At 47.2% G+C, this 25,027-nt stretch overlaps 1 long non-coding RNA gene across 1 annotated transcript; it reads right to left on the bottom strand.

Annotated features, from left to right (window-relative positions):
* Nucleotides 1-11,821: 11,821 nt before the first annotated feature.
* LOC129553024 (uncharacterized) lies at nt 11,822-22,634 on the bottom strand. Its single transcript, XR_008685385.2, has 3 exons — nt 22,423-22,634; nt 14,878-15,011; nt 11,822-12,410 (listed from the first exon to the last, which is right to left on the bottom strand). It is a non-coding gene; the product is annotated as an uncharacterized LOC129553024 (long non-coding RNA).
* Nucleotides 22,635-25,027: the final 2,393 nt, after the last annotated feature.

Here is a 25,027-nt window from a genome sequence, read left to right as displayed (position 1 = left end):
TGTATATTAGTGAGTAAAAGAAGTCAATCCAAAAAAAGCTACATGCTGTATGATTCCAAGTATATGACAATTGGAAAAGACAAATCTATAAAGACAGTAAAAAGTTGTTACCAGGAGTTCGGGGAAGGGAGTAATGAATAAGTAGAGCACAGAGAATTTTCAGGGCAGTGAATAGTGTGTAGGATATTATAATGACAGATACACGTTGTTATGCATCTGTCCAGACCCATACAATGTACAAAAGCAAGAGTGTACCGTAATGTAAGCTATGGACTTTGGGGGGATTATGATGTGTCCGTGTAGGTTTATCCTCGACAACAGATGTGCCACCCATGTGAGTGAGGTTGATAAAGGTGGAGACTGCTTATGTGTGCAGTGGGTATGTGGTAAATCTCTACACCTCTTTCTCAGTGTTATTGTAGACCTAAAACTGCTCTAGAAAGAAAAAATATCTTTTAAGAAGAGAAACGGAGAGCAGACTTTACAAATATAAAATAAGGCCTCAGATAGGACCTGTGCCAGAGGAGGCCTCTGAAGCTTAAAGTCCATTAGTTTCTTTTTCTGCTCTAAATCCCTTCTCCTCCTGTGCCAAACAGCCTCCAGAAAAGTCCCTTCAAACAGCTCAAGTAACTGGCGCAGGCAGTGACCACTTGGCCTCCCAGCAGTCTCTAAGCTCCCTTGGTAAGTGAGCAAGGCCTCTGATGAAACAGATGCAAACTCTCCAGGATGCGACCAGCTTCTTGGGACCGAGGAAGAGCTAATCTCCTCCTTGCTCTGACAGGTAGTCGAATTTGGCAAATCAAAAGATTGGACACCCAATTCCATCTGAGTTTCAGATACCAAGTAATTTTTTTTTAGCATAATATAGGACAGTTTGGGCTTCCCTAGTGGCTCAGTGGTAAAGAATCTGCCTGCCAGTGCAGGAGACGTGGGTTCAACCCCTGGGCTGGGAAGATGCCCTGGAGAAGGGAATGGCTACCCACGCCAGTATTCTTGTCTGGGAAATTCCATGGGGAGCCTGGTGGGATGTAGCCCATGGGGTTGCAAAAGAGTCAGAAATGACTTAGCAACTAGACAACTTCAACAACAGGACAGTTTGCTGGAGACATTTAGCAGGGTGTCCTGTATGTTACCTGGCAGCCCTATCTCCCAGGGATCCAGCAGAGTGAGGTTAGTGCCTTGGGAAACGAAATTGATTTTAGCAGTGGGGCTCCTGGCAGTTCTTTGCCAGAAAAAGATGTGGGTAGTCAGACAAAGGGTGTGTCTCTCAGAAGCGCCCCTGGTCTGGAAAGTGGGTGGAGACACTCGATTGAAGAAACCAGCAGCAGAAAGGATGTGGGACGGCCGCACCCCCGCCAGTAGGTGACTCAGAGCCAGACCACCTGGGCTTGAGTGATTGCCCTGAAATTGTGAAGATCTAACTTCCCTCTGCACCTCTTTCTCCACCTGTAAAATGGCTCCTTGGCTTTTGGGTGGTGTGAGCATAAAGCAGGAAAACATATGTAAAATGTAATATGTAGGAGTCAATGGGAAGTACCCCTCTGTTAGATTTTCTTATAGTCAGGTATTCAGGAAAGATAAAAACATTTTCCCAAACTATTGGGCCTGCTTTGCTGAAGCTGACTCTTGCAGGTGGGGGCTCCGAGGCTCATGTGATCACCCCTCCCTGGGCGGGACTCTGTTTTTCTTGAATGAGCCGGTGTCCTTGGTTCCTACAGTGGGTTCTGACAGACTGCACACTGGACTGTTTTTCCAGGGATCCGCCCCGGAGCCCCTGCTTGCTTTGCCTCTGACAGCTGCAGGCTCCGTGGCCCCCAGCACAGGCTGCCGACAGCCATCTTCCGATTCTGCCGGCCCCCTGCTCAGGCCGAGGCTGTCGGCCCTGCCCTGAAACACTCCAGGAGCATCTCTGGGGCGGCCTCCGCCTATCCCTGAAGCATGACCGCGGAGCCCTGAGATGTGGGCTGCACTCAACCTGGTACATTTTGTCTTCTGGGAGTCTTGAGAGCAGGCTTCAGCACACCCACTCTGCAGATGTGGAAACTGACTCATGGGAGGAACACCATGTGAGCAAGCACCTGTGCTGGCCTTTTACATGCCTGATCTCACAGTTAGAGCGGGCAGATTCTGGTGGTGTTCCCTTGAATTCAGACATTTCAAAAGCATTGTACTAAAAATAAGTCTTCATCCCCAAATTCAATAGCCTTCTTCTCTCTCTCAAGTGGATCTTCTCATTTAGGGCCAGACAACTCATTGTGGGGGCTGTTCTGTGCCTGTTCATGCAAGATGTTGAGCAGCATCTTTGGCTTCTACCATCAGTGGCACACTCCCCCTGCCCCCCCACCCCCGCCACCGTGTGACAACCAAAAATGTCTCCAGACTTTGTCAGATGTCCCTTGGAGGCTAAATTAGCCCTGCTGAGGACTGTTACTCTAAAAGAATCACCGTTAATAGCTTCCTGAAAATCTTTGTAGAATATTTCTAAGCACATGTGTGTGCCTTTATTTTTTAACAAAGATGAATTAGTATGTACGACTCTTCCACTGCTTGCTTTTTTACTGAACAGTATGTCATGGACCTCTTTCTGTATATGCACACATCTGCATTTTGCCTTGGAACCACTGCATGCTAGTTCTTTGTGGGTCTAGCTGCGACTGGTGTAACTGGAGTGATAACTCCCCTAACAGTGAGCATTTGAGTTGCTTCCAGCATTTTGCTGCCACAAACAATGCTCCAGTCAGTATCCTCACATGTATATCTTGACACATCCATGGCATAAACCCCTGACAGCAGAATTGCTGGATCAGAGGTGGGGGCGTTTTACATTTGATCTGCCACATGTTATCCAAAACTGTTTGGACCAATTCACTCCTCTGCCATGAATATCTTGATTAAAGGCACCACAGTATTTAATGAGCATTCACTGTATTTCAGGAGCCATGCAAAATAATTCACATATGCTACCTTATTTACTTCTCACGACAATTCTTTTTGGTAAGTACTGTTATTATTTCTACTTTACAAATGAAAAAACTGTGGCTTGGAGAGATTAAAAATCTTTTCTAAGCTTGCACATGACAGTACTGGGACCCCTCTTAAATTTCATAACCATCTTGGGAGGCAGGCCCCGTATTCCCATTTTCTAGTGAGACCACTGAGACCCAGAGTCAAACGACTTGCCCAGGGCCACAGAATCCAACCACAGATGCAAGCTTGACTCCAGAGTCTGTGCTTTCCTGTGAAGGCTCTAGTGGCACCTCCTCCAGGAGACTCTCAGGGATTACTTCAGTGGCCTTCTCACCTGACGTCTAGTATCAACTCCCTGGGAGCCCTGGAACCTGCAGCAGAGTGCAGATTCCACACTCACTGGACAGTGAGTGGGTTTGTGGGTGCATGGGACCTTACAGGCATTGGTGTTACACATGCCTAGGTCAGGATCCCCTCGGCCCTCTGCCCACTGCAAGGAAACTTGGGCAAGAGACCTTCCCTCTGGGGTCTTAGTGACTCCTCATCGTGATTCTTGTTTGACTGCTGTTCCTTGTTCCCCTGACACATTATTACTGGTAATTGATCCATTATGATAATTGATACAGTGGGCTTCCCAGGTGGTGCTGGTGGTAAAGAACCTGCCTCCCAATGTGGGAGGCATAAGATGTGTGTGTGTGTGTGTGTGTCTGTGTGTTAGCTGCTTAGTCGTGTCCGACTCTTTGCAACTCCATGGACTGTAGCCCACCAGGCCCCTCTGACCATGGGATTCTCCAGGCAAGAACACTGGAGTGGGTTGCCATTTCCTTCTCCAAGGCATAAGATATGCGGGTTCCATCCCAGCGTTGGGAAGATCCCCTGCAGGAGGACATGGCAACCCACTCCAGCATTCTTGCCTGGAGAATTCCATGAACAGAGGAGCCTGGTGGGCTGCCGTCCATGGGGTCACACAGAGTCAGACACGACTGATGCAACTTAGCACACACGCACATTATTGCTTATACAGTGTTATTAACTGAAGTCCACAGTTTGTATTAGGATTCTCTTTTTGTGTTGTGTGTTCTCTGGCTTTGAACAAATGCATCGCGACGTGAATAATCCACTGTACAGTCTCACACAGAGTAGCTTCACTGCTTTCAGAATCCCCTGTGCTCCACCTACTCACCCCGCCTGCCCTGTCCTGTCACCTGGCCCAGGTGACATTTTTAGTGCTGGGGATACTGCTGGGACAAATTAAAATTTCTGTCTTCATGAATCTGACATTTTAGTGGAGGACTGAAACAAGAAACCAACAAATGAATAACTCATAGCAAGCTCTGGTAATGATAACCTCTGAAGAGAGTGTGTGGCAGTGGAGAAGGGGTTCCTTTTTAGACAGAATGGGTAAGAGACCTCTGTGGAAATGTCGCTGGAGTAGGCCCTGCCCATGTGTGATGGCCATGGATCCCACTGGGAGCTGAGAGGCTAGCTGGGCACCCTGACCGCTCACAACCAGGAGAAGGGTCAGGGCTGAAATTCGTTTATTGAAGTCCTAACCCCTAGTACCACACTGTGACTGTATTTGGAGAGAAGGTCTTTACAGAGGTAACTTGGTAAAAATGAAGTCTGATATGACCGATGTCCTTATAAAGAGAAGAAATCAGGATGGAAACATGGAGGGAAGGCCATTCGAAGGCACATGGAGACACTGGGCATCCACAAGAAGAAACAACGCTGCTGACACCTTGATCTTGGACTTTTAGTCTCTAGAATTGTAATGAGATAAGTGTCTGTTGTTTAAGCTCCCTATTAGTGCTTTGTGTAGCAGCCCTAGCTGACTAAGACGGGAGGCGAGAAGACTGTCCTTCTATTGTCCCACCTGCCCACCCACTCTGGTGTTAGGGAGGATGGTCTAGGGAAGAACAGTTCTGACTCCATATTGAGTCTGTTTCTTTTCCTTTAACCTTGTGTTCTATTGCTTTAGCTACCAGTTAAGAATGTTGCCTATAACCTGAAAAATATAGGATAGCCCATTCTCAAGGGTTTGAGCCTTAAAAGTATAACACTTTTCCATTCACGCTGCAGTCCATGGGGTCACTAAGAGTCGGACACAACTGAGCGACTTCCCTTTCACTTTTCACTAGGAAATGGCAACCCACTCCAGTGTTCTTGCCTGGAGAATCCCTGGGATGGGGGAGCCTGGTGGGCTTCCGTCTATGGGGTTGCACAGAGTTGGACTCGACTGAAGGGACTTAGCAGCAGCAGTGATAAAATTTGCAGAACAGAGAATAACATTTGCCATGTTGGAGGCTTAGTAACATTGTGGCCAGACCTAGGCAGACAGTTGTAAGAACAAAGGATTCTGTCACCAAGAAGTTTGCAACAACCAAACTTGCCATGGCGAATAGATGGGGAAAAAGTGGAAACACTGGCGGACTTTATTTTATTCATTGGAAAGACTGATGCTGAAGCTGAAGCTCCAATACTTTGGCCACCTGATGTGAAGAACTGACTCATTAGAAAAGACTATGATGCTGGGAAAGATTGAAGGTAGGAGGAGAAGGGGACAACAGAGGATGAGATGGTTGGATGGCATCACCAACTCAATGAACATGAGTTTGAGCAAGCTCTGGGAGTTGGTGATGGACAGGGGAGCCTGGCGTGCTGCAGTCCATGGGGTAGCGAAGAATCAGACACAGCTGAGCGACAATAACAACAAAATTTTTATGATGATCATCTATAGCAAGTGAAACCTATTTTCCAATTGCTACTCTGAGAGAAAGATTCCTTTTAACATAAATTTTATTGGTTCAAAGGACCAAATGTTTGGGGTGCGCCCAGCACAATGCCTGTCAACCCCCACTCGGATGAGTCAGCAGCACTTTTATTCCATTTGTCTTTACAATGAGCCTGGGATGGAGGTATTATTCTCACTTCATGGCAACGGAACTGACCTAAGGACACATTCTGCTGACCACTCAGCCTGCCCACAGCCTTGAACCCTCTGCAAATCCTCTGGTGGGCTCAGTGGGGTGCTGGGCTGTGACCACTAAGGTCACTGGGGTTGAGGTTGTGGGTGTGACTTTGTAAATAAGTCTCAAAATTCCTGGTCATCTTGTCTGTCTCTCTGCAGCCCCTTGGCCCTGAAAGAGGTTTTCTGTGTTATCTCCAGCTTTTTTTTCCCTACTTCCCTTCTAATTTAACTCTCTGGAGTGCAGACGCATCTGGAAAATGAGGTCTAGAGGTTCAGTGATTTTTCAAGCAAGCAAGCTTCCTTCTAGCAGCAGAACCATCCTGAAACTGCTTCATATGCTGCTGAAGGATTGAGAACCCCGTGGTGACAGTCACTTGATGAAAGCTCTCATTGATTGTGTGTCTCCTCTGTCTGGGACTTTTCATGTATCATCTCATTTTGCTCAAAGGCTCTGACAAAGAGCCGTGCAGGTGGACAGTGTTGTCACTGTTTTTCAGATGAGAAGACTAAGAGGTCTGGAGGTGGGCAATGAAGTGGTGAAGGTCCCGGGGTCAGTGCATGGCAGAGCTGGGAGTCAGACTCACGTCTGTCTAGGTTCAAAGCCTGTGTTGTTTTGTTTTGAGGCAAACATTGTTTTGTCTGGACTACAATTCAGTTCAGGTTTATGGTAAAAGTAACATTTATAATAACATAGGTGACCTTCATGTTTTAGCAGCAGGCTCAGTGCCTGGGGCGTGATTTTTACAAACCCTGCTCTTCCTTTCCTCTTCCTTGTGAGGAGAAAAGCCCCTGTGCCCTGAACATTTACTTTAGCTTTCACAAAAAGAAGCCGGAGGCAGGTGTGTTTCTGTAGCTCTCCTTTGAAATGGAGGGAGTGAGGAACAGAGATATTACTGAGGCTTAAGGCTGAAATTTGAAGGCAAATAGAAATCTTAGAGAGGTGTTGCTTTCCTTTGGACCTGAAGAAGTCTGTCAGAAGGATGCTAATTCCCAGAGCTCAGAGGAGCTTCCCAGAATGCATTGCAGGAGAGAAGGACAGATGCAAATGAGACGAGGCTGCATGGCCCTGATTCCGCGGGAACCTGACGCGATGGGGACAGACACGCGTACACTTTGTCTGCTGGATAGTGCAATGCAGAGGGGGATGGGGAGAGGACGAGAAGGAGGAGGAGGAGGAGCCTCAGAAGGCCTGGGTTCAGGCTCAGTTCTGCCACCAGCTACCTGCGTGACCTGGAGGATGTTGCCTATCAGGTAGGCCCCAAGGTCTCAATCTCTAAAAAATGGTTGGGCACTAGACTATCTCATTGTTCCACTTAGGTCTAACAGAGATGAATTTGGCCAATACAGTGTGGAACTCTGTTTCCTAGGAACATGCCCTGAGCAGTAACAATGGGAAGACATGATAAAAGTAGCTCAGACTTATTAAGCTCTAGTGTGGGCTAAGCACTGTGAGAAGCACTTTGTGTGGCTCGTATCACTTGTGTCCCCTAATAAATGTGAGAGCTGGATACTTTTATATCTTCACACTCAGAGATGAGAAAACTGAGCTCAGAAGCTAAGGGATTTGCTCAAGCCCCAGACCTAGAAAATGCAGATCTAGGATTCAAACCTGGCATGCCCTCTTATGTACAGCTTCAAGTAGCGGCCATAGGCCTGGATGAAGGGGTGGACACTGCCAGCCCCCATCAACATGCTCTCATCCCAAGGTCCAGAAAACCAAAAGCTAAAAAAAAAAAAAAGGAAAACCAAAATCTGACCTCCCCCAGTTGAGTGTCCCTGGCTCAGGGAGGCATTGCTGGGGTGTAACAGGATCTGTTTAGACAGGCCCCGGCAGTGGGAAACCTGAGCTGCTCCCAGACCTGTCCCTGAAAGGGGCTGGAGGACAGCTTGGGACTTGGAGATTGGTTCACACGAACCCAGATCTTCCCTAGCAGGCTGAGTGGCTCTCAGCCTTTGTTAATAGTGTCAGATGAGTGCCAGGGGAACCACTGGCCATGTGGGTCACTCTGGGGTGGGGAGGGGTGGCCCTTGGTCCCTTCGGTTGACACACTACCTGCTTCAAGTTGGCAAGGCAGAAATTTCAGGTGGAAGGGCTGCCCAGGTGCAGGAATTAGTTTCATACCTGCATGTATATCACTTGCAAGCTTGAACCACAGCCTGCCTGCAAATTCCAGACCACACTCCAAAAAGCCAACCTGATCAAATATTCACAGACACTGGTGGGCTGCCATCCTCGTGAACCCCATGATGTGCATTTATTGCTTTAGTACTATCTTATGAGAGTGACTTTCCCTCCTTTTCTCTGTGCTGCATCTTCACTTCACTGCCCTCCAAAAAAAAGGTCCAGCTTAGAGACATGTGGACAGCTGTGGCTTATCAAAATTGTGCTCAGGCTTCAACCTTGGAAAGAAAATTAATGTATGTGTGTGGCATTGATTACAGTGATGGAACCACTTAAATATTTGTTTGTAGAGATGCATGGCATGGAAGGAAAAGTCTTCCAATCAAACACTTGATTTAGTAAAGATTTATCATGTGATACATATATGATACAATACTCGTATAACAAATCCATGAACCAGATGATACTATCACCACCTCCATTTTTCAAATGAGGAAACTGAGGCACAGGGAAGTCACTTGCCCAGGTCTCATACATTACAACAGGCAACTTGCTGAGCCTAATTTACACTGATTCAGAAAGTGAGGGATGATAATTCCTAGTTTGTCAGGCTCTTGGGAAGAACCTGTAAGGGAGGAGCTAAGCTATAGAATGTTCTTCATCCTTCTCTCGCTCCCTTCCTCATTCTTTCTTTTCAGTGTTAACCAGAGCCTCCATGATGTCAGGTCTAGCGCCAGATCCCAGAAGGACAGCCCAAAATGTCAACAGTGCCTTCAGTCGAAGTCACTCTCTTCAGCTTCACTCTGGCAAATGTTTGGCATCATGGCTCTGACCTCACTCAAGGTGCCTGACTCCTTAAAATCTTCTGGTTGGAAAAGATGCTGAGTTCCCCTCCCTTCCCCAGCACTCTTCTTGATCCTTTTTATCAAGGTCCCACTTTTAAGCAAGATACCTGAGGTTGAATGGGTCGCTGCAGATGAGGGCTAAGATGCAATGGGACCTGCTTCTCCCCTGTAGTGGGCTCCTGCTCAGCCTCTCTGCTGGGCACACCCCCCACAGCATCATCTTTTCAGTCAGCTGGAGTCCCTCGGTGACAGGCAGACCTGCTGCTACTCAGGCAAAAGTGTGCAGGCACCCACAGGCATGGAGCACCTCCTAGACTCCAGGCTCAGTTCACGCACAGTGCTGCTCAGAATCCTCCCCTGTGTGTCCGAGGCAGGTCTTATCAGCCCCAGAGGAGACGCTGAGGCGCAGAGAGGGACTGTACTTAGAAACCCAGAACTAAGTGAAAGCCCCTAATCTGGTGTCTCTGTGGTCAAGTTCTGAGTCCCAGTGAGGGAGAGACGCCCGGCTCCCGGCGGCGCAGACGCGAGAGACGCCCGGCTCCCGGCGGCGCAGACGCGAGAGACGCCCGGCTCCCGGCGGCGCAGACGACGCCCGGCTCCCGGCGGCGCAGACGCGAGAGACGCCCGGCTCCCGGCGCAACCGACCACGTGCAGAATCGTGCCTGAGAGGAGCTGCCCCGCGCCCAGGGTTGGGGCGGTGGCCGAGAGGAGCTGTACCACGTCCAGGAGGCGGTGGCTGCTTGGGCACCGGAGGGCCGAGAGGAGCTGATCCACATTCAAAGCAGGAGGGGCGGCCTTGAGGAGATACCCCTCGTCCAAGGTAGGGTACAGCGGCTGCGCCTTGCTGGAGCGGCTGGGAAGGGATACTCCACGACCAGGTGGAATATAGGAATCCAGTGTTCTGGGGAGGAAGGAACAAGACGGCGAGACCACTTTCTTCCCCACAAATTCATCAAAAGAACATTTGAACGTGGAGTAAAGTCCACAAAACCACTTCTGAATACTGGCAGAGGACATCAGGCTCCCAGAAAAGCAGCCCATTGTCTTCTAAAGGAAAGAGAAGAAATCCAGCTCCACCCACCAGAACACTGACACATGCTTCCCTAACCAGGGAACCCGGACAAGTCACCTGTCCAACCCCACACACAGCGAAGAAACTACATAATAAAGAGAACTCCACAAACTGCAAGAAGAGGGAAAGGACACCCCAAGCAAAGCAATATAAGCAAGATGAAGAGGCAGAGAAATACCCAGCAAGTAAAGGAACAAGATAATTGCCCACCAACACAAACAAAAGAAGAAGATATAGGGAATCTACCTGATAAAGAATTTCGAATTTTGATGGTGAAAATGATTCAAAATCTTGAAAGTAAAATGGAGTTACAGATAAATAACCTGGAGAAAAGGATTGAGAAGATGGAAGAAAGATTTAATAAGGACTTAGAAGAAATAAAAAAGAGTCAATATACAATGAATAATGCAATAGATGAGATCAGAAACACTCTGGAGGGAACAAACAGTAGAATAACAGAGGCAGAAGACAGGATAAGCGAACTAGAAGATAGAATTGTAGAAATAAATGAAACAGAGAGGAAAAAAGAAAAACGAATTAAAAGAAATGAGGACAATATTAGAGACCTCTGGGACAATGTTAAACGCTCCAACATTCGAATCATAGGAGTCCCAGAAGAAGAAGACAAAAAGAAAGACCATGAGAGAATACTTGAGGAGATAATAGTTGAAAACTTCCCTAAAATAGGGAAAGAAATAATCACCCAAGTCCAAGAAATCCAGAGAGTCCCCAACAGGATAAACCCAAGGCGAAATACTCCAAGACACATATTAATCAAATTAACAAAGATCAAACACAAAGAACAAATATTAAAAGCAGCAAGGGAAAAGCAGCAAATAACACTCAAGGGGATTCCCATAAGGATAACAGCTGATCTTTCAACAGAAACTCTTCAGGCCAGAAGGGAGTGGCAAGATATACTTAAAGTGATGAAAGAAAATACCCTACAGCCCAGATTACTATACCCAGCAAGGATCTCATTCCAATATGAAGGAGAAATCAAAAGCTTTACAGACAAGCAAAAGCTGAGGGAATTCAGCATCACCAAACCAGCTCTCCAACAAATGCTAAAGGATCTTCTATAGACAGGAATCACAGAGTGTATAAACTTGAACCCAAAGCAATAAAGAAAATGGCTACGGGATCGTACTTTTCAATAATTACCTTAAACGTAAATGGGTTGAATGCCCCAACCAAAAGACAAAGGCTGGCTGAATGGATACTAAAACAAAACCCCCATATATGTTGTCTACAAGAGACCCACCTCAAAACAAGGGATGCATACAGACTGAAAGTGAAGGGCTGGAAAAAGATAGTCCATGCAAATAGAGACCAAAAGAAAGCAGGAGTAGCAATACTCATATCAGATAAAATAGACTTTAAAACAAAGGCTGTGAAACGAGACAAAGAAGGAAACTACATAATGATCAAAGGATCAATCCAAGAAGAAGATATAACAATTATAAATATTTATGCACCTAACATAGGAGCGCCGCAATATGTAAGACAATTACTAACAAGTATGAAAGGGGAAATTAACAATAACACAATAATAGTGGGAGATTTTAACACCCCACTTACATCTATGGATAGATCAACTAAACAGAAAATTAACAAGGAAACACAATCTTTAAATGATATAATAGAACAGTTAGACCTAATAGATATCTATAGGACATTTCACCCCAAAACAATGAATTTCACCTTTTTCTCAAGCGTACATGGAACCTTTTCCAGGATAGATCACATCCTGGGACATAAATCTAGCCTAGGTAAATTCAAAACTGAGTCCCAATGGGAATGACTTACCCTTTGAACATCTTGTGATTGGATTCTGTCTCTTATACATGCCGCTGACAATATTTTAGGCTCCAAGTATTTCAGTTGGGTTGTAACCCCTAACTTCATAATTTCTGGAATGTAATCATCATGTCATTTGTAAGTGTCACAAATAGGATGCCATTGAGTTCAGAGTCCCGAAATCTCCACTAGAGACCTTCCCTGCTCCAACCTCTACAACCTCTTACTAATTTTTGAGACTTGACCCCAAGAATCCAGCAAATATACACTCATCCCCCCAAACTTCTCCGGCTTGTCCAAATGAACATTTCATGAGACCACTGCGGTTGACGTGGGTAGTTTTGAATTTATTTCTATTCTTCTTTTGGTATTAACATTTTTATTTTCCTCTGGGGAAGATGGTAGATTAAAATGTTGCTTCTGATTCTTCATTCCTATAGAGCAGGGTTGTACATCATGTTATTCGGCTCATGGGTTTTCAGTGCTTCTCAGTCAAGTAGCTGGAGTTTTATCCGCTCGTGGCACTGTTATTGGGCTTGGTTGAGAGGCTTGTACTGGCCAGTGGGATATGGAGGACACGACGTGAGCAGAGGGTCTCAGCGTGCTTGTGCGGTTGGTCTGTGTACCTGTCATCTGAGATGAGAAAATCCACGTCAGATGAGGAGCAAGTGGCGCAGACCCAACTCAACCTGGAGCCTGGAGCCTAGCCCAGGCGACCCCAGCAGGGGCACAATTTGTCCTCAGATGCACGAGCAAGAAAAAAAATGCCTGTTCATGTAAGCCACTGGCTTTGGCGGCTGTTAACCAGAATTAGCATAGTGATTGCCAGTTCCTACTGGGAAGCATTCCCCTTCCATCCTCGGTTGTTTGGATGGGGCTTGGCACCACCCAGCAGGGCCAGCATGGCCCCAGTGTGGTCAGTAGATGTCCCTGTGCTGGAGATGCTCCATTTGCCACCCCTCCCATTCACTCTCCACCCAGCTCCTGCTGCTCCAAGTCCAGGGGGGCTTTCTCCCCTGCAGTCCCCACTAGCTGACAATGATGTTTTCTTTCCTTGCCCCTCAGGCCAACAGACAGTGTGAGATTTTCTCTGTGCTCCTCCCAGCCGCCTCAGCACCCCTATCAGCTCCCTCTCTCTCCCCCCTCTCTCTTTTTTTATCCTACCCAGTTTTTGTTCAGTCACTCAGTCATGTCTGACTCTTTGCGACCGCATGGACTGCAGCACGCCAGGCTTCCCTGTCCTTCACCATCTCTGGGAGCTTGCTCAAACTCATGTCCATTGAGTCGGTGGTGCCATCCAACCATCTTGTCCTCTGCCTCCCCCTTCTCCTTTTGCCTATAATCTTTCCCAGAATCAGGGGCTTTTCCAATGAGTTGGCTCTTTGCATCAAGTGGCCAAAGTACTGGAGCTTCAGCATCAGTCTTTCCAATGAATATTCAGGGTTGATTTCCTTTAAGATTGACTGGTTTGATCTTGCAGTCAAAGGGACTCTCAAGAGTCTTCTCCCACACCACAGTTCGAAAGCTCCAATTCTTCAGCACTTAGCCTTCTTTATGGTCCAACTTTCACATCCATACATGACTACTGGAAAAGCCATAGATTTGATCATACAGATCTTTGTTGGCAAAGTAATGTCTCTGCTTTTTAATACACATTCTAGGTTTGTCATAACTTTTCTTCCAAGAAACAAGCGTCCTTTTAAATTTCATGGCTGCAGCCACCATCCATAGTGATTTTGGAGCCTAAGAAAATAAAGTCAATCACTGTTTCCAATTTTCCCCCATCTATTTGACATGAGGTGATGGGACCAGATGCCATGATCTTAGCCTACCCAGTTATGGGGAGGTTTCCTTGCCTTTTCAGAAGTCTGAGGTCTTCTGCAGTGTTAAGTAGATGTTCTGTGTAAATGGCTCCACTTGCAGGTATATTTATTGATTTATTTGTAGGGGGAGGTGAGCTCCATGTCCTACTCCTCTGCCATCTTGATTCCTCCCTCTCCCTCCCCTGCCTGTCAGCTCCCTAATTCACCCCGTGTCTCCTTAAACAGATCAAACTGTACTTTACACTCAGCATCTCCCCCACCCCCTAAATGGACCCTCTATTGGGATTTGGTCTTATCCAGTATGACACTTCTGATGCCCATAGGCAAGTTCCTTAAATTCATTTTTCCCCCACTTGACAAATTGAGGATTGTACTGTTTTGCCTTTTCGAGGTTGTTGTGAGAAAGAAATTGGATCACAGATGGAGTGCCCAATCCTGTGCTTGAGTCCTGGGGGTTGCAAGACAGGTCATCTCTCCCAGCCCGTCTTGCTATGGCTGGCACTCGCTAAAGCATTAACAAATATTTGTAGTTTGAAAAGCTCTATGGTAGATTTTCTTCCTTTGACCTTTTGATTATTTTTCCTCTTGAAATAGCAGCATAAGGCCCTTAGTACTGTGGCGACAGTCTCTATAGAAATGCATAGCTTGTTCTCACACACCCACGGATGCCAGTGGGAGGCTGGCATAGATTTGGACCAATGGAGAGAAGGGAAGTTTAGCCTTGTCCTGGTTACAAAGAACTTTTTTTTTTTTTCCTCTCTCAAATGGACCTTTCTGTCCCCAATTCAGCATCATCTAGGCTTCTCCCAATGTGGGCTAATTTTCCAGCGGCTCCTAGAAAGAGTGTATTTCCAATCTTTCCTGGGACAGGCAGAGGAGTTTTGAACAGGATAAAGCAGGTTTCGCTGGGGAATATTTGAAGCCTGCTGAGGAGTCAGGTGGCTCTGATTGCAATCCTGTCACGGGTTGTGAGTGTGTTTGCTTAGAACAGGTAATCCTTTTGGATGCTGTAATCTGAGGTTAGAAATAGACTTGTGTTGCTCCCAGAAAACCCTGTGGTTTTGGCCTTTTCTTTGGTAGGCTTGCTCTGGTCAAGGTTGGAAATATATTCACTTAGGAATGGAGGTTCTTTATGAAACCAAGGAGAGCTTCTGTCCCTTTAAGAGGGTCCTTGAGGAGGGACAGTCAGAGAATCACAGGGATGAAGGCCAGATGGCCAGTAAACAGGATGGCAGTGAGCTACAGAGAGGACCAGCTGGGCCGTCTGCTTTACTCACCTTGCAGTAGAGAAGCCTTCATTTCGTGGCTGCAGTCAGAAGATTTGAGTGAGAGCCGGGCAGCCTGGTCCAGGGATCTCAGGATGATCTGACTTGTCCCATCTTCTGCCTGAACTGGGACTCAGAGCTCTAGACTGGGAGACAGTGGGAAAACAACAGAGAAAGTACAGGCTATGGAGTCAGATAGGTCGGGGTTCAGATCCTAGCTGTGTTTCCTGGAGGGTGATGCAATTTGTCTGAGCCTCCATTTCCTCATCTGTGAAACGGGATGATAGCTCCAGCTCACAAATATGTTGTGAGATAAGTACTAATAATGGGTCGAGTATGCTGTATGGGGTAAAGTTCGGGAAATTTTAGGCCCCCTCCCCTCTCCTCTCCTCTGGAGAGCGTTGTTGTTGTTGCTGTTCAGTCCCCAAGTCACGTCTGACTCTTTGGGACCCCATGGACTGCAAGCACGCCAGGCTCCTCTGTCCTCTACTATCTCCCAGTGTTTGCTCAAAATCATGTGCACTGAGTTGGTGATGCCATCCAACCATCTCATCCTCTACCACCCCCTTCTCCTTTTGCCCTCAGTCTTTCCCAGCATCAGGATCTTTTCCAATGAGTCAGCTCTTCGTATCAGGTGGCCAAAGTATTGGAGATTCAGCTTCAGCATTAGTCTTTCCAGTGAGTATTCAGGGTTGATTTCCTTTAGGACTAATTAGTTAGATCTCCATTCAGTCCGAGGGACTCTCAAGAGTCGTCTCCAACACCACAATTCAAAAGCATACTAATAACTGTTAACCAAGAGGGGCAAAAGGGAAAATCTTTCTCTGAGAGCCTGGAGTCTTGGCAATTTAAAGGTGAAATTCCAAAATGTAGCTAAATACCTTACTCAGAATGCAAGTATTACTTAGGACTGACTAGTTTATCAGCTCCCTGTAAGAGAAAACATAGATAATCATGACTTAAACAAGATAAAGAATTATTTTTTCTCTCATGTGACACTGCAGAGTCCAGGCTTGGAATGGTGGCTCCCATGTCATCCCTTCCAGGGAACCAAGGCTCTTTCCATCTTTTTGTTCTGTTATCCTTAAAGTGTGGCTTCCCTCATCAAGATCATGACATGGTCATAAATGTTGCCACAGCTCCAGTCATCGTGCCCACATTTCCAGGCACCAGCAAGGGGAAAGAGAAATACAAGAGGGTGTACTTCTCCGATGTGTCAACATTTAAGAACAAAACAAAACAAAAAACCTACCAGAACCTCCATCCAGTGATTTCCGCTTCTATCTTATCGCCTACCTCCCCACACATGCACACAGCAAGGGAGGCTGGGAAAGTGTACTGGGTAAGTAGATCACCCCAATAATATAGGGGTTCTTTTTAGTAAAGAGAAAGGGTAGAATGTTGTCCCTGCCATAACCAAAGCTTCTTCAGTTTCATTGGAAAGGTCTGCCTGGGCCAACACTGGAAGCAAAAGCATTTTACAAGAACCTGGTCCTCCATAGATTGTCAGCAAAGGTTAGTTCCTGTCCCTTCCAACTTCCCATTGCTCCAGACCATTTCCATGTTAGAGAATCTGATGCTAGCTTACAGACAACTCCTAATGCTACATAGATTTTTTTTTATGAAACAGAAACATTCAGAGTCAGAAGCTCAGGTGAATTACACACAGGTTCCATGTGGAGAATTTACTAAAACCCTAAGACTAACCACCGAAATAGAAAATATTTTGCTTTATCCTGCTTACCCTATCAGCTGCATTAGTTATCTATCACTGTGTAACAGTGGCCCCCAAGCAGCGACTTAGAAAACAGCACATGTTTGTGATGTCACTAGTTATGTGAGTCAGAAATCTGTACATATGCTAAGTTGGGTCCTCTGGCTCAGGGCTTCACACAAGGCTGCAACCAAGTTATACAGGAGGCTGCGGTCATCTCAAGCCTCAACTCAGAGCTGATCTTCCAAGTTCACTCATACAGTTATTGGCAGGATTTAGCTCCTCGCTGGCTGTTGGTCAGAGCCTCTCTCAGTTTCTTGCCATGAGGGCTTCTCCGTAGGGTAACTTACAATATGGCAGCTTGCTTCAGCAGAACAAGCAAGTGATAAAGCCAGAGACAGAGTGGGTGCAAGAGGGAAGTCTTTTTTAACCTAATCTGAGAGGCGGCATCCCATGGCTATCTTATCCTGTTTGTTAGAAATAAGTCACTAGGTCCAGCCCAAACTAAGGGGGTTGAGGAGGGAGAGTTTCAGAAGCACCAGTCGGGGTTCTATTTCATCACTCACCTTCACTCTCAGGGTTTCTGACACAAGAGTCTATTTCCCCCCATGAATGAGCCCAGCTCCTTCCTACCACAGGGCCTTTGCATGTGCAGTTCTGTCTGCTTGGCAGCTCTTGTCTTCCTCCCTGCCTATTTCTACTCATTTTTCAGAATTCCTCTCCAGCCTCATTCTTGCAGAGAAGCCATCCTGGATCTGCCTTCTCCTGTCACAGGAAGGAAGGGTGCTTGAAATATTACTCAACCCAGCTCTGAATATGTGTGCCTTACTGGCCAAGCTACTTTTATCAACTGTGTTATTTCCTTCATTCACTTGTAATGGGTAGGATTTTCAGTCTACAAACTCAGGTGTGGGATACATATAAAATCTGTATTTCTTTATTATGCCTAGGTTCAATTTCTATTTTGAGTCTCTGTTTAGCTGGGGTAGGTCTCAGCTCAATCACAGTCAACGCAGTCCCTCCGCTCCCCAGCAATCACATCTATGCCTGGTGTGCGCAGGTGATGGGTGGAAGGCCACTGGTCACTGGTGTCACCTTCAGTGGCATTTATCGTTCAGTCACTGGTCAATGCGGGTCACCATGGAGTGGTCCCTTTTCTTGTTTGTGAGTTAACTCAGATCAGGTGACTGTGTGACCTCTGTGACATTCTAGGGCTCCCAAGAGTCATTCTATTACTTCTTATGTCTCACAGGACTGTGGTAAACTCTGAGATGTCTACGTTCCCGATCACCTACGTGCCATGTGGATTCTGCTGCCCTTTGGGGCTTCTCTTCCTCCCCGGGAGTCCTCCTTCCCTTCTGCTCAGAGAGCCCGCAGGTCCTTCCTCTGGGGACTTTGTCCCCACACAGGCCCCTTTGGTCAGGGCAGCGGCTTTCTCACTCTTCCCTCCCAGTCCTTTCCAGCACAGCCCAGGGGACGTTTTTCTGGCCAGCAGGGAGGAGTGGAGCACCTTGCTCTGCACGTATCTTCCTCCAAATGTTTTTAACTAAGCCACGAGTTCTGTCCAACCTCCTGAGAATCTCCTCTTAAAAACCCAAAAGCAGACTCCTGACACCAGGTGATAAGTGACTCTGGAGGGCATGGAGGCCCAGAGGAGGCGTCCCATCTGGGCCATCCAGACGGGAGGGGTGGGCCTTCGAGGCCAGAGTTGAGCTGAAGAATGAGAGGAGTCGGATAAGCCCGAAGGGGCCGTTCAGCAGGGAAGAGCCTGGTTAAAGGCGGGGCATGGAGATGGGCCTCTGAGTGGCTGCCGCCTGTTTGGACGGAGGAGAGTGCAGGCCGTGCCTTGGGGAGCAGCTATAGATAAGGCTGGAGAAGCGAGCAGGGATCTGGTAACAAAAGGTCTTGGATGTCAGGTCTAGACATTTGGATTTTTTCTTCAGAAAATGGAGATCCATGGGAGGACATTTACGCATGTTGTGAGGAGTCTGGCTTTGTGATTTAGTGTTCTCTCTGAGCCAGGGGAGGATGGGCTAGAGTCAGAGGAGCAGGGAGGGGCCTGGCCAGCCACCTTGACAAGGAAAGAGAGGGCTGCAGTGCAGAGAGACTTGGTGAGCAGGGGACCGATTCCCTGGGGCCTGGAGGGCAGGGCCACCCAGACTTGGTAACTGAGGGGAGGTGGGGACATAGGGATCCAAGAGCTCAGGATGGCTCCACACCTCCGATGGCGCCGTTTACCGAGCTGGCAAGATGGGGACCCCGAGAGAAAGAGTCTGGAGAAGGGGTGAGAGTGAGTCTGGTCTGAAGCCCAGTCTGGAGTTAGGATTCTATGAACACGGATGCTTCTCAGCAGAAGTCTCTAGCACAGAAAAGCTCGTGTCTGTCTTCACCCGTGCCTCTTCCTAGGATCACACGGAAGGTGTCTTGTTTTAGTTAGTTAAAGCCCTTCCCTTATAAAATGACTACATTAACTCACTATTTATTTATTCCAGCTGTTAGAGCTCTTACTCTATTAAGGTACCATCATAGAAAAGAGAACCAAAGATAAAAATGATAGAGTTTATAATCTAACATGGAGAACAGATCATTTTTAATATGACAGTACCAAATAAGTGCTACAGGGAACTGTATTCAATATACTGTGATAAACCATCATAGAAAAGCATATGAAAAGGAACGTGTACATATATATATATGTATGTATAAGTGAATCACTTTGCCGTACAGTAGAAATGCAACACTGAAAATCAACTGTACTTCAATAAAATAAAATGCAAAAACAGTATATCAGAGAGGCAGCCTTAGAACTCCAATAGTTTCTTATAGTTAGGCTAGGGACCATGGTCAACTAAGATGTTTCAGCAGCAGCTGACTGTAAAATGCACTGTGGCCCAAATAAATACAAAAACTAGGATTCACCAAAGAAGAGCACTCCAGGGCTGCTTTCTGGGGCTCAGGCATCCCAGCAGGGACCCCGGGGCCTGCCTGCTTGCTTCTCCACCATCCTCTGCACTTCAGGTCTTTGTACCGATCTCTCCTGGTCACACATGCGTGCTGCATTCTCAGCTCCACCGTTTCAGTGAAATAGACCAATTTTCCCAGGAAATATGACATTTTCCTGGTTCCGCCAGTGTATTGACATTGGCGCTTGAAAGGACATTTGTCATCCCCGGGTGGACAAAGTGTGGTGTGTTCAGCAGCATTTTAGTAGGACTGTAAAACATTTGGGAGGTGATGGGGATATGAGGAGAGAGTTTAGTCTTTGAAGTCAAACAAACCTGCATCCTGGTCTTTCCGCAAAAGACCAGGTAGGTCACTTCCTCTCTCTGAATGTCTCTTTTAGCATCTCTAAAAGGAGGAGAGTTGGGACTGGAGACTGTGGGTGTTTGAGGAGATGACTTGTGAAGGGCCTGGTGCTCTTCCTGGCTCACAGGGCTCTCTTCTTTGCTACATCAGCGTGCCTTCCCTCCCACCCACTGGATCTGTACACTGAGAAGTTGCTGTTCTATCAAACAGTCCATCCCCTGACACCCACACCAGGACCAACTTCAATCCCGTGAAATGAACTGATCGTGGTAGAATTTCATGCCGATGCTGAGGGAGAGAGTTGGGGGAGGGATTTGAGGTGGCAAGGTAGGGAAACTACAGGTTGCTTGGCTAATATATGTACCATATGTGTGTATATATTATTTTTTAAAAAATCTGTTCACAGAGACTATTCCAATGAATAGAGCCATAATTGGGAAGCAAGAGAATGACTTTGGTCTTCCCTGGTGCCTCAGATGGCAAAGAATATGAAAAGAATCTGAAATATACCCCAGCAGCTGTGTGCAGTTGAGAAAGATCCCTGCAGTGCAGGAGACCCGAGTTTGATCCCTGGGTTGGGAAGATCCCCTTGAGAAGGGAATGACAACACACTCCAATATTCTTGCCTGGAGAATTTCATGGACAGAGAAGCTTGGAAGGCTACCGTCCATGGAGTTGCAAAGACTCAGACATGACTGAGCGACTAATACTTTCACTTTTTTTTTTTTTCCCAGGATGATTTCACTAGAAAAAGTCTTAAAAACTACCTGTGTCATGTTAGGGTTCAAGCTATCAGAAATAGAACCTCCCCTGCTGTCAGATACCTCTGTTCTGCTCATTCACCTGGCAAAGCTGTGAGTGAGTATGGAGCCTGCTTGCAGGGGGAGAGGGGCCACCTGGCATGCCTGATGGGTCACTGCAGCCTGCCCTGGCCCCCTGCATGCAAGGTGGCCACTGTCTTTAGACATTTGTATTTTCTTTTGTGTGGCCTCCCTTGTAGCTCAATCGGTAAAGAATTTGCCTGTAGTGCAGAAGACCTGGGTTTGATCCCTGGGTTGGGAAGATCCCCTGGAGAAGGAAATGGCAACCCACTGCAGTATCTTTGCCTGGAAAATCTCATGGACAGAGAAGCCTGGTGGGCTGCAGCCCATGGGGCCACAAAGAATCGGGCATGACTGAACGACTAACACTTTTGTGTGGAAAGGTAATTATGGCCTCATATCCTGTGGCTATTACCATTTTGCATGCTCCTGAATAAAGGCAGAAATCTTTCATAAAATTCCTTTTTTTTTTTTTCAGGGAAATTGTTGGTGTGGTGGGGATTTGAATCTGTTTTCTAAGGTATGCAGAAACAAGGCTGGTACAAGTGTAGCAACCTTTCAGGATTTGCAAAATGCTTAACTGTGCTCCATCAATTACTGCCAAATGCGGTTGTCATGCAAAGTAGCTTAATTGGCCCACAGGTGGGTTGAGTTTGAAACCCTTGGATTGTACCAATGCAAGAGAGAGGAAAACAGATTTGACAGATTCAGGCTGGGGTTGTGTAGGTTACAGGAACACAGAGGAAAAACATCTGAGGACAGGATGGGCCTTACCGGTCAGGTCATAGATAGAAAGATAGATCAATGGATGGATGTTAGCTGAGAGGGACCAAGGAAAAATGCAGACATCAGGAGTTTGGGATTGCAGTATTTTAAAAATGTAACCATGGCCATATGGAAGATATTCCAGACAGATGCTATATACTGAGACGTCCAGGGACTGAAGATGACAATTCACTCTAAAGAGTTGGTCCACATTGTTACTAAGGCAGAGCTGGCTGTGGATATCATCAGCTGAGTTGTGTCACCAAGGGAAAATATTTACTCATGGAGTCTAGAGTTAGGTTCAGTAATCAGATTCCCAAATTTGAGCTGCCACCCTCAGGAAATCAGGTAACCTTGGTAAACTACTTCTCTGAATTCAGTTTCCTCATCTACAAAATGGATGCCTGTCATGGAGAGCATGGAATGCTGTAAAAGACATGCCTGATGCACAATTAGAGCTTGGTCCATGGTTGCAATTATATTTTCATGTATCACTTTTTCCAGCACTCTGTAACTGCAATTGATCATATCCTCTGTGCCCGGTCTGTACTAGGAGCTAAGGATACAGACTTGCTTATTTCATAAATATTTGCTGAACACCTACCATGTGCCAGGGCTTCACTGGTGGCTCAGGCGTAAAGAAGCTGCCTGAAGTGCAGGAGACCTGGGTTCGATCCCTGGGTTGGGAAGATCCTCTGGAGAAGGGAATGGCTACCCACTCCAGTATCTTGCCTGGAGAATCCCATGGACAGGGGAGCCTGGCAGGCTACAGTCCATGGGGTCACAGAGTCGAACATGACTGAGCAACTAACACTTTGGCTTTCACTTACCATGTGCCTGGCAGACACTGTTGAACCCTGGAAACGGACTTGGGTGGAAACAGACAAGACCCCTACCTACAAGGTGGCTCCAGGCTGGGGAGGGAGACAGACATTCAAATAACAAAAATACCTGCCATGGAGAAGTCCTTGCTGAATCCCAGAACTTCCAGGGGCTCCCGTCCAGTGGGCTCATCATGGGGATTATCAGCCCCTTTTGCAGATGAGAAAACTGAAATTCGGAAAGGTGAAGAGACTTGCCTAGGTCCCCACACCTAGTGACCGGCAGAGCCTCAACTATCATAGAACACAGGTCAGCCTGTCTCCGAAGTGTGGGATCTTTCTCAACCGCACACAGCCTGGGGTATGTTTCAAGTTTCCGGGTGAAGACAGCCGGTTAAGGCAGAGTCAAGGACACGCATGGACACCAGAGGCATCAGCTTTCAGAGGTTCCGGTTTGGGAAGGATGTAACTTGCAGGCTACGGAAGAGGGCTTTGAGAATGGGCTCCTCCCGGCTGCGAGGGGTACTGGATGTGTCTTGGTGTGTGCATGTGTGTCTGTGACTGTGCACGTGTGCCTCTGTTTCTGTGTGTGTGTGAATGTGTGCATGTACCTCTTGTGTTTGCGTGAGAAGGGGAGGCAGACATGATTGTGTGTAGGTGTGTGCATCTGCATATGTCTCTGTGTGACTGTGTGTCTCTGACTGTGTCTGTGTTTAAGCGTGTGTGTGTGTGAGTGACAGTGTGTGTCTGAGTTGGGGGTGTGTGGGTAGACGTGTGTCTGTGCATATGCACTTGTGTGCATCTCTCGGTCGGCATGCGTGTCTTTGGAGCCATGTCTGTCAGTGTGTGTGTGTGCGCGTGCCTCTGTGGGTGTGTGTGTGGTGACCTGCCGCCCACCCCACGCAGGAGTTTCTGTGCAGCTAATCGAACTTGTCCTTCAGAACCAGGGAAACGACAGCGTTGGTGCCTTTAGCCTTATCTCCCAGCCTGCCGTTCTGTCAGAGGAAATTAGATTTGCTTGGCACAACCTGCTCCTTGTGAGGTCGTTTTGGCTGCGGTCTGCACGTTCTGCTCTCCTAGGCATTTGTCTTTTGATTGCTTGATGAATACGTCCCAGCCAATGTCGAGATTAAGAGAACATGAGTTTCGGGGGGGAGGGGGTTTTAAAATAAGACTCATCTGAGGGTGTAACGTTAGCTGTCCGTCTTCTTTGCGGTGGACTCGGAAGCCATGATAAAGAAGATAGAGCTTTGGCTTTGGAGTGGTAATGTTAAAGTCTCCTGTTGGCCCCTTATTTAAAAGCTGTGTGACCTTGGGGAGGACACTGTACCTCGCTGAGCCTGGGGTTTTTTACATGCTAAGTTCAGAAGTTCTTTGGAGGAGCCAATATAATAAAAGATGAGAATGTGCTCAGAAATCCACAAAGTCCTTACATTCTCTGATATCAAGCCTAAGAGGCTGAGCGGGACGTCTCCAGGCTCAGAGGTCGGGAAGGTGTAGGTTTGGATCCTGGCTTTATTCTTTTCCGAACACATGAACTTCAGCAAGTTGTGATGCCTCTCTGAGCTTCAGATTGCTTCTCCGTTAAACAGGGTATTATTTATAAGGCACTTAGCTCACTGCTAGCCACTGTGAGGGGCTCCCAAATGAGAGCTGTTACTATTTTGACTGATACAACAAGGGTGATGGGAATATGAGTATCTGCCCACTTTCAAACTGTCCATGAATGTAAGCAAGACACAGCCTCTGGGAGTGAGGGGGAAACCAACGATGTGATAGAGGTGATTTACTATTATTTGTTTTTACAACTTCAAGATGCAGCATCAGCAGAGTGTTCTTGGCATTGCCATATTTCTGACCAGCAATATGTGTTTCCTCTAGAATTCAGAGGCTGTTCTAATTGCAGAAAGGAGCTGAGAACGAGGTGGCCTCCATCCCAGAGTGGTCCAGACCAACTGTGGGGGGCCAACTTCCCCACATCTCCAGCCGCATCCCTTCTGCAGGATTCCCCCACTCCAGCAAGACTTCACCTCCCGCCCGTTGCCTTGGAACACGCTGTTCCCTCCCTGGGAATAGCCCTCACCACCACCCTACCCCCAGACTGTCTGGGCTGGGCTCCAGGTGCCTCTGCACAGCTAAGACAGATGTCCCTGCCCCATGTCCCTAGCCTACCCTGGATTCACCCACCACGTGTGATGCCCAGGGCACTTCAATGGTCTGCTCTGGGTCTGGCTTTCTCCCAGCCAGTGCCCTCAAGAAGGGCAGGGACAGGGGACGACAAGGCCCTCGGTGGATGTTTGCAGAGTGAACCCATGGAGATCAGCTGTTTTCTCTGATTTTCTGTCTCTGCCCCCTTAGATGCAATGCCTTCAGGTATCAATCTATTCATCCAGACTCGCTTCTGACAACCATTTTGCTTAAAAACAGAGATCTTGGAGAGACTTACCTTGTCGATTTGGTTTGGTTTAGAAGCAGGTTTATGTCTGCTGGGATGCTGGTTTTTAATAAAGAGTACCACATAAGCCAGAGGACAAAAGTTTCCCAAGCGCTTGGCCAGCTTTCTCCAGTGTATTAGGGCTAGCGTGGGGGTTTGTCATAAGGACCGTGGTCATCCACGTCGGCCTGTGGCATCAGCTTTGGAGAGTGGTTGAGGACCTAGGTTCTGGAATTAGGCTACTTGGTTTCCAGCCTCAGAGATACTGAACCTCTTTGTACCTCAGTTTCCTCATCTGTAA

The sequence above is a fragment of the Moschus berezovskii genome, chromosome 18 (genome assembly GCF_049115385.1).
Source record: "Moschus berezovskii isolate FMDL1 chromosome 18, NW_MosBer_1.0, whole genome shotgun sequence".
NCBI lineage: Eukaryota > Metazoa > Chordata > Mammalia > Artiodactyla > Moschidae > Moschus > Moschus berezovskii.
This window is presented reverse-complemented; position numbering and strand designations above follow the sequence as displayed.